The sequence below is a fragment of the Lonchura striata genome, chromosome W (genome assembly GCF_050655825.1).
Source record: "Lonchura striata isolate lonStrDom1 chromosome W, ASM5065582v1, whole genome shotgun sequence".
NCBI classification, from domain to species: Eukaryota; Metazoa; Chordata; class Aves; order Passeriformes; family Estrildidae; genus Lonchura; species Lonchura striata.
This window is the reverse complement of record NC_140743.1, coordinates 20,830,496-20,839,257: the sequence shown is the minus strand read 5'-3', so window position 1 is coordinate 20,839,257 and position 8,762 is coordinate 20,830,496.

Sequence of the window (8,762 nt, the reverse complement as noted above, 5' to 3'; positions counted from 1 at the left end):
CCCCTCGCCTGACTCTCCTACTAGGCTTAGGAAGCTTTGTCTCGCTGCCGAGGTAAGGTCGAACATCCTCCCGAGCCATGCATTTGAACTCAGTCCAAGTCCCCTCGCCTGATTCTCCTATTAGGCTTAGGAAGCTCAGTCTCCCTGCCGAGGTAAGGTCGAACGTTCTGCCGAGCCTTACACTCGAACTTGGGCCAAGTCCCTTCGCGTGACTCCTAGTAGGCTTAAGAGGCTTGGTCTCCCTGCCGAGGTAAGGTCGAACGTCCGGCCGAGCCTTACACATGTGCTCCTGGCCAGTCCTTTTGCCTCACTCTCCTACTAGGCTTAGGAAGCTTGGTCTCCCTGCCGAGGTAAGGTCGAACGTCCTGCCGAGCCTGACACTCGAACCCCGGCCAAGTTCCTTCGCCTGACTCTCCTACTAGGCTTAAGAAACTTGGTCTCCCTGCCGAGGTAAGGACGAAGGTCCTGCCGAGCCTTACACTCGAACCCCGGCCAAGTTCCTTCGCCTGACTCTCCGACTAGGCTTAGGAAGCTTTGTCTCCCTGCCGAGGTAAGGTCGAACATTTTGCCGAGCCTTACATTCGAACTCCTACCAAGTCCCCTCGCCTGACTCTCCTACTAGGCTTAGGAAGCTTGGTCTCCCTGCCGAGGTAAGGTCGAACGTACTGCCGAGCCTTACACTCGAACTCGGGCCAAGTTCTTCGCGTGACTCCTAGTAGGCTTAAGAAGCTTGGTCTCCCTGCCGAGGTAAGGTCGAACGTCTGGCCGAGCCTTACACATGAGCTCCGGCCAAGTCCCTTCGCCTGACTCTCCTACTAGGCTTAGGAAGCTTGGTCTCCCTGCCGAGGTAAGGTCAAACGTCCTGCCGAGCCTTACACTCGAACTCGGGCCAAGTCATTTCGCGTGACTACTAGGCTTAGGAAGCTTGGTCTCCCTGCCGAGGTAAGTTCGTATGTCCTGCCGAGCCTTACACTCGGACCCTGGACAAGTCCCCTCGCCTGACTCTCCTGCTAGGCTTAGGAAGCTCAGTCTCCCTGCCGAGGTAAGGTCGAACGTTCTGCCAAGCCTTACACTCGAACTCGGGCCAAGTCCCTTCGCGTGACTCCTACTCGGCTTAGGAAGCTTGGTCTCCGTGCTGAGGTAAGGTCGAACGTCCGGCCGAGCCTTACACATGAGCTCCGGCCAAGTTCTTTTGCCTGATACTCCTACTAGGCTTAGGAAGCTTGGTATCCCTGCCAAGGTGAGGTCAAACATCTTGCCAAGACTTACACTCGAACTCTGGCCAAGTCCCCTAGCCTGACTATCCTATTAGGCTTAGGAAGCTTGGTCTCCCTGCCGAGGTAAGGTCGAATGTTCTGCCGAGCCTTACACTCGAACTCGGGCCAAGTCCCTTCGCGTGACTACTACTAGGCTTAGGAAGCTTGGTCTCCCTGCCGAGGTAAGGTCGAACGTCCGGCCGAGCCTTCCACATGAGCTCCGGCCAAGTTCCTTCGCCTGACTCTCCTACTAGGCTTAAGAAACTTGGTCTCCCTGCCGAGGTAAGGACGAAGGTCCTGCCGAGCCTTACACTCGAACCCCGGCCAAGTCCCTTCGCCTGACTCTCCGACTAGGCTTAGGAAGCTTTGTCTCCCTGCCGAGGTAAGGTCGAACATTTTGCCGAGCCTTACATTCGAAGTCCTATCAAGTCCCCTCGCCTGACTCTCCTACTAGGCTTAGGAAGCTTGGTCTCCCTGCCGAGGTAAGGTCGAACGTACTGCCGAGCCTTACACTCGAACTCGGGCCAAGTTCTTCGCGTGATTCCTAGTAGGCTTAAGAAGCTTGGTCTCCCTGCCGAGGTAAGGTCGAACGTCTGGCCGAGCCTTACACATGAGCTCCGGCCAAGTCCCTTCGCCTGACTCTCCTACTAGGCTTAGGAAGCTTGGTCTCCCTGCCGAGGTAAGGTCAAACGTCCTGCCGAGCCTTACACTCGAACCCCAGCCAAGTCCCCTCGCCTGACTCCTACTCGGCTTAGGAAGCTTGGTCTCCTCGCCGAGGTAAGGTTGAACAGTCTGCCGAGCCTTACACTCAAACTCGGGCCAAGTCCCTTCACGTGACTCCTACTAGGGATAGGAAGCTTGTTCTCCCTGCAGAGGTAAGGCCGAACGTCCTGCCTAACCTTACACTCGAAACCCGGCCAAGTCCCTTCGCCTGACTCCTACATGGCTTAGGAAGCTTGGTATCCCTGCCGAGGTGAGGTCAAACATCTTGCCAATACTTACACTCGAACTCTGGCCAAGTCCCCTCGCCTGACTATCCTATTAGGCTTAGGAAGCTTGGTCTCCCTGCCGAGGTAAGGTCGAACGTCCGGCCAAGCCTTACACATGAGCTCCGGCCAAGTTCTTTTGCCTGATACTCCTACTAGGCTTAGGAAGCTTGGTCTCCTTGCCGAGGTAAGGTCAAACATCCTGCCGAGCCTTACACTCGAACCCCGGCCAAGTCGCTCGCCTGACTCTCCTACTAGGCTTAGGAAGCTTGGTCTCCCTGCCGAGGTAAGGTCGAACGTCCTGCCGAGCCTTACACTCGAACCCCGGCCAAGTCCCTTTGCCTGACTCCTAGTCGGCTTAGGAAGCTTGGTCTCCCTGCCGAGGTAAGGTCGAACGTCCTGCCGAGCCTTACACATGAGCTCCGGCCAAGTTCCTTCGCCTGACTCTCCTGCTAGGCTTAGGAAGTTTGGTCTCCTTGCCGAGGTAAGGCCGAACGTCCTGCCGAGTCTTACACTGGAACTCCGGCCAATTCCCCTCGCCTGACTCTCCCACTAGGCTTAGGAAGCTTTGTCTCGCTGCCGAGGTAAGGTCGAACATCCTCCCGAGCCATGCATTTGAACTCAGTCCAAGTCCCCTCGCCTGATTCTCCTATTAGGCTTAGGAAGCTCAGTCTCCCTGCCGAGGTAAGGTCGAACGTTCTGCCGAGCCTTACATCCGAACTTGGGCCAAGTCCCTTCGCGTGACTCCTAGTAGGCTTAAGAGGCTTGGTCTCCCTGCCGAGGTAAGGTCGAACGTCCGGCCGAGCCTTACACATGTGCTCCTGGCCAGTCCTTTTGCCTCACTCTCCTACTAGGCTTAGGAAGCTTGGTCTCCCTGCCGAGGTAAGGTCGAACGTCCTGCCGAGCCTGACACTCGAACCCCGGCCAAGTTCCTTCGCCTGACTCTCCTACTAGGCTTAAGAAACTTGGTCTCCCTGCCGAGGTAAGGACGAAGGTCCTGCCGAGCCTTACACTCGAACCCCGGCCAAGTTCCTTCGCCTGACTCTCCGACTAGGCTTAGGAAGCTTTGTCTCCCTGCCGAGGTAAGGTCGAACATTTTGCCGAGCCTTACATTCGAACTCCTACCAAGTCCCCTCGCCTGACTCTCCTACTAGGCTTAGGAAGCTTGGTCTCCCTGCCGAGGTAAGGTCGAACGTACTGCCGAGCCTTACACTCGAACTCGGGCCAAGTTCTTCGCGTGACTCCTAGTAGGCTTAAGAAGCTTGGTCTCCCTGCCGAGGTAAGGTCGAACGTCTGGCCGAGCCTTACACATGAGCTCCGGCCAAGTCCCTTCGCCTGACTCTCCTACTAGGCTTAGGAAGCTTGGTCTCCCTGCCGAGGTAAGGTCAAACGTCCTGCCGAGCCTTACACTCCAACCCCGGCCAAGTCCCCTCGCCTGACTCCTACTCGGCTTAGGAAGCTTGGTCTCCTCGCCGAGGTAAGGTTGAACAGTCTGCCGAGCCTTACACTCAAACTCGGGCCAAGTCCCTTCACGTGACTCCTACTAGGGATAGGAAGCTTGTTCTCCCTGCCGAGGTAAGGCCGAACGTCCTGCCTAACCTTACACTCGAAACCCGGCCAAGTCTCTTCGCCTGACTCCTACACGGCTTAGGAAGCTTGGTATCCCTGCCGAGGTGAGGTCAAACATCTTGCCAATACTTACACTCGAACTCTGGCCAAGTCCCCTCGCCTGACTATCCTATTAGGCTTAGGAAGCTTGGTCTCCCTGCCGAGGTAAGGTCGAACGTCCGGCCAAGCCTTACACATGAGCTCCGGCCAAGTTCTTTTGCCTGATACTCCTACTAGGCTTAGGAAGCTTGGTCTCCTTGCCGAGGTAAGGTCAAACATCCTGCCGAGGCTTACACTCGAACTCTGGCCAAGTCCCTTCGCCTGACTCTCCTGCTAGGCTTAGGAAGCTTGGTCTCCCTGCCGAGGTAAGGCCGAACGTCCTGCCGAGCCTTACACTCGAACTCGGGCCAAGTCCGTTCGCGTGACTACTAGGCTTAGGAAGCTTGGTCTCCCTGCCGAGGTAAGTTCGTATGTCCTGCCGAGCCTTACACTCGGACCCTGGACAAGTCCCCTCGCCTGACTCTCCTGCTAGCCTTAGGAAGCTCAGTCTCCCTGCCGAGGTAAGGTCGAACGTTCTGCCGAGCCTTACACTCGAACTCGGGCCAAGTCCCTTCGCGTGACTCCTACTCGGCTTAGGAAGCTTGGTCTCCGTGCTGAGGTAAGGTCGAACGTCCGGCCGAGCCTTACACATGAGCTCCGGCCAAGTTCTTTTGCCTGATACTCCTACTAGGCTTAGGAAGCTTGGTATCCCTGCCGAGGTGAGGTCAAACATCTTGCCAAGACTTACACTCGAACTCTGGCCAAGTCCCCTAGCCTGACTATCCTATTAGGCTTAGGAAGCTCAGTCTCCCTGCCGAGGTAAGGTCGAACGTTCTGCCGAGCCTTACACTCGAACTTGGGCCAAGTCCCTTCGCGTGACTCCTAGTAGGCTTAAGAGGCTTGGTCTCCCTGCCGAGGTAAGGTCGAACATCCGGCCGAGCCTTACACATGTGCTCCGGGCCAGTCCTTTTGCCTGATACTCCTACTAGGCTTAGGAAGCTTGGTATCCCTGCCGAGGTGAGGTCAAACATCTTGCCAAGACTTACACTCGAACTCTGGCCAAGTCCCCTAGCCTGACTATCCTATTAGGCTTAGGAAGCTTGGTCTCCCTGCCGAGGTAAGGTCGAACGTTCTGCCAAGCCTTACACTCGAACTCGGGCCAAGTCCCTTCGCGTGACTCCTACTCGGCTTAGGAAGCTTGGTCTCCGTGCTGAGGTAAGGTCGAACGTCCGGCCGAGCCTTACACATGAGCTCCGGCCAAGTTCTTTTGCCTGATACTCCTACTAGGCTTAGGAAGCTTGGTATCCCTGCCGAGGTGAGGTCAAACATCTTGCCAAGACTTACACTCAAACTCCGTCCAAGTCCCCTCGCCTGATTCTCCTATTAGGCTTAGGAAGCTCAGTCTCCCTGCCGAGGTAAGGTCGAACGTTCTGCCGAGCCTTACACTCGAACTTGGGCCAAGTCCCTTCGCGTGACTCCTAGTAGGCTTAAGAGGCTTGGTCTCCCTGCCGAGGTAAGGTCGAACATCCGGCCGAGCCTTACACATGTGCTCCGGGCCAGTCCTTTTGCCTCACTCTCCTACTAGGCTTAGGAAGCTTGGTCTCCCTGCCGAGGTAAGTTCAAACGTCCTGCCGAGCCTTACACTCGAACTCTGGCCAAGTCCCTTCAGCTGACTCTCCTACTAGGCTTAGGAAGCTTGGTCTCCCTGCCTAGGTTAGGCCGAACGTCCTTCCGAGCCTTACACTCGAACCCCGGCCAAGTCCCTTTCGCCTGACTCCTACTCGGCTTAGGAAGCTTGGTCTCCCTGCCGAGGTAAGGTCGAACGTCCTGCCGAGCTTTACACATGAGCTCCGGCCAAGTCCACTTGCCTGACTCTCCTACTAGGCTTAGGAAGCATGGTCTCCTCGCCGAGGTAAGGTCAAACTTCCTGCCGAGACTTACACTCGAACCCCGGGCAAGTCCCTTCGCCTGACTCCTTCTCGGCATAGGAAGCTTGGTCTCCCTGCCGAGGTAAGGCCGAACGTCCTGCCGAGCCTTACACTCGAACCCCGGCCAAGTCCCTTTGCCTGACTCCTACTCGGCTTAGGAAGCTTGGTCTCCCTGCCGAGGTAAGGTCGAACGTCCTGCCGAGCCTTACACTCGAAACCCGGCCAAGTCCCTTCGCCTGACTCCTACACGGCTTAGGAAGCTTGGTATCCCTGCCGAGCTGAGGTCAAACATCTTGCCAATACTTACACTCGAACTCTGGCCAAGTCCCCTCGCCTGACTATCCTATTAGGCTTAGGAAGCTTGGTCTCCCTGCCGAGGTAAGGTCGAACGTCCGGCCAAGCCTTACACATGAGCTCCGGCCAAGTTCTTTTGCCTGATACTCCTACTAGGCTTAGGAAGCTTGGTCTCCCTGCCGAGGTAAGGTCAAACGTCCTGCCGAGCCTTACACTCGAACTCTGGCCAAGTCCCTTCGCCTGACTCTCCTACTAGGCTTAGGAAGCTTGGTCTCCCTGCCGAGGTAAGGCCGAACGTCCTGCTGAGCCTTACACTCGAACTCGGGCCAAGTCCCTTCGCGTGACTACTAGGCTTAGGAAGCTTGGTCTCCCTGCCGAGGTAAGTTCGTATGTCCTGCCGAGCCTTACACTCGGACCCTGGACAAGTCCCCTCGCCTGACTCTCCTGCGAGGCTTAGGAAGCTCAGTCTCCCTGCCGAGGTAAGGTCGAACGTTCTGCCAAGCCTTACACTCGAACTCGGGCCAAGTCCCTTCGCGTGACTCCTACTCGGCTTAGGAAGCTTGGTATCCGTGCTGAGGTAAGGTCGAACGTCCGGCCGAGCCTTACACATGAGCTCCGGCCAAGTTCTTTTGCCTGATACTCCTACTAGGCTTAGGAAGCTTGGTATCCCTGCCAAGGTGAGGTCAAACATCTTGCCAAGACTTACACTCGAACTCTGGCCAAGTCCCCTAGCCTGACTATCCTATTAGGCTTAGGAAGCTTGGTCTCCCTGCCGAGATAAGGTCGAATGTTCTGCCGAGCCTTACGCTCTAACTCGGGCCAAGTCCTTTCGCGTGACTACTACTAGGCTTAGGAAGCTTAGTCTCCCTGCCGAGGTAAGGTCGAACGTCCGGCCGAGCCTTCCACATGAGCTCCGGCCAAGTTCTTTTGCCTGATACTCCTATTAGGCTTAGGAAGCTTGGTCTCCCTGCCGAGGTAAGGCCGAACATCCTGCCGAGCCTTACACTCGAACCCCGGCCAAGTCGCTCGCCTGACTCTCCTACTAGGCTTAGGAAGCTTGGTCTCCCTGCCGAGGAAAGGTCGAACGTCCTGCCGAGCCTTACACTCGAACCCCGGCCAAGTCCCTTTGCCTGACTCCTAGTCGGCTTAGGAAGCTTGGTCTCCCTGCCGAGGTAAGGTCGAACGTCCTGCCGAGCCTTACACATGAGCTCCGGACAAGTTCCTTCGCCTGACTCTCCTGCTAGGCTTAGGAAGTTTGGTCTCCTTGCCGAGGTAAGGCCGAACGTCGTGCCGAGCCTTACACTGGAACTCCGGCCAATTCCCCTCGCCTGACTCTCCTACTGGGCTTAGGAAGCTTTGTCTCGCTGCCGAGGTAAGGTCGAACATCCTCCCGAGCCATGCATTTGAACTCAGTCCAAGTCCCCTCGCCTGATTCTCCAAATAGGCTTAGGAAGCTTGGTCTCCCTGCCGAGGTAAGGTCGAACGTACTGCCGAGCCTTACACTCGAACTCGGGCCAAGTTCTTCGCGTGACTCCTAGTAGGCTTAAGAAGCTTGGTCTCCCTGCCGAGGTAAGGTCGAACGCCTGGCCGAGCCTTACACATGAGCTCCGGCCAAGTCCCTTCGCCTGACTCTCCTACTAGGCTTAGGAAGCTTGGTCTCCCTGCCGAGGTAAGGTCAAACGTCCTGCCGAGCCTTACACTCGAACCCCGGCCAAGTCCCCTCGCCTGACTCCTACTCGGCTTAGGAAGCTTGGTCTCCTCGCCGAGGTAAGGTTTAACAGTCTGCCGAGCCTTACACTCAAACTCGGGCCAAGTCCCTTCACGTGACTCCTACTCGGCTTAGGAAGCTTGTTCTCCCTGCCGAGGTAAGGCCGAACGTCCTGCCTAACCTTACACTCGAAACCCGGCCAAGTCCCTTCGCCTGTCCCCTACACGGCTTAGGAAGCTTGGTATCCCTGCCGAGGTGAGGTCAAACATCTTGCCAATACTTACACTCGAACTCTGGCCAAGTCCCCTCGCCTGACTATCCTATTAGGCTTAGGAAGCTTGGTCTCCCTGCCGAGGTAAGGTCGAACGTCCGGCCAAGCCTTACACATGAGCTCCGGCCAAGTTCTTTTGCCTGATACTCCTACTAGGCTTAGGAAGCTTGGTCTCCTTGCCGAGGTAAGGTCAAACATCCTGCCGAGCCTTACACTCGAACTCTGGCCAAGTCCCTTCGCCTGACTCTCCTGCTAGGCTTAGGAAGCTTGGTCTCCCTGCCGAGGTAAGGCCGAACGTCCTGCCGAGCCTTACACTCGAACTCGGGCCAAGTCCCTTCGCGTGACTACTAGGCTTAGGAAGCTTGGTCTCCCTGCCGAGGTAAGTTCGTATGTCCTGCCGAGCCTTACACTCGGACCCTGGACAAGTCCCCTCGCCTGACTCTCCTGCTAGCCTTAGGAAGCTCAGTCTCCCTGCCGAGGTAAGGTCGAACGTTCTGCCGAGCCTTACACTCGAACTCGGGCCAAGTCCCTTCACGTGACTCCTACTCGGCTTAGGAAGCTTGGTCTCCGTGCTGAGGTAAGGTCGAACGTCCGGCCGAGCCTTACACATGAGCTCCGGCCAAGTTCTTTTGCCTGATACTCCTACTAGGCTTAGGAAGCTTGGTATCCCTG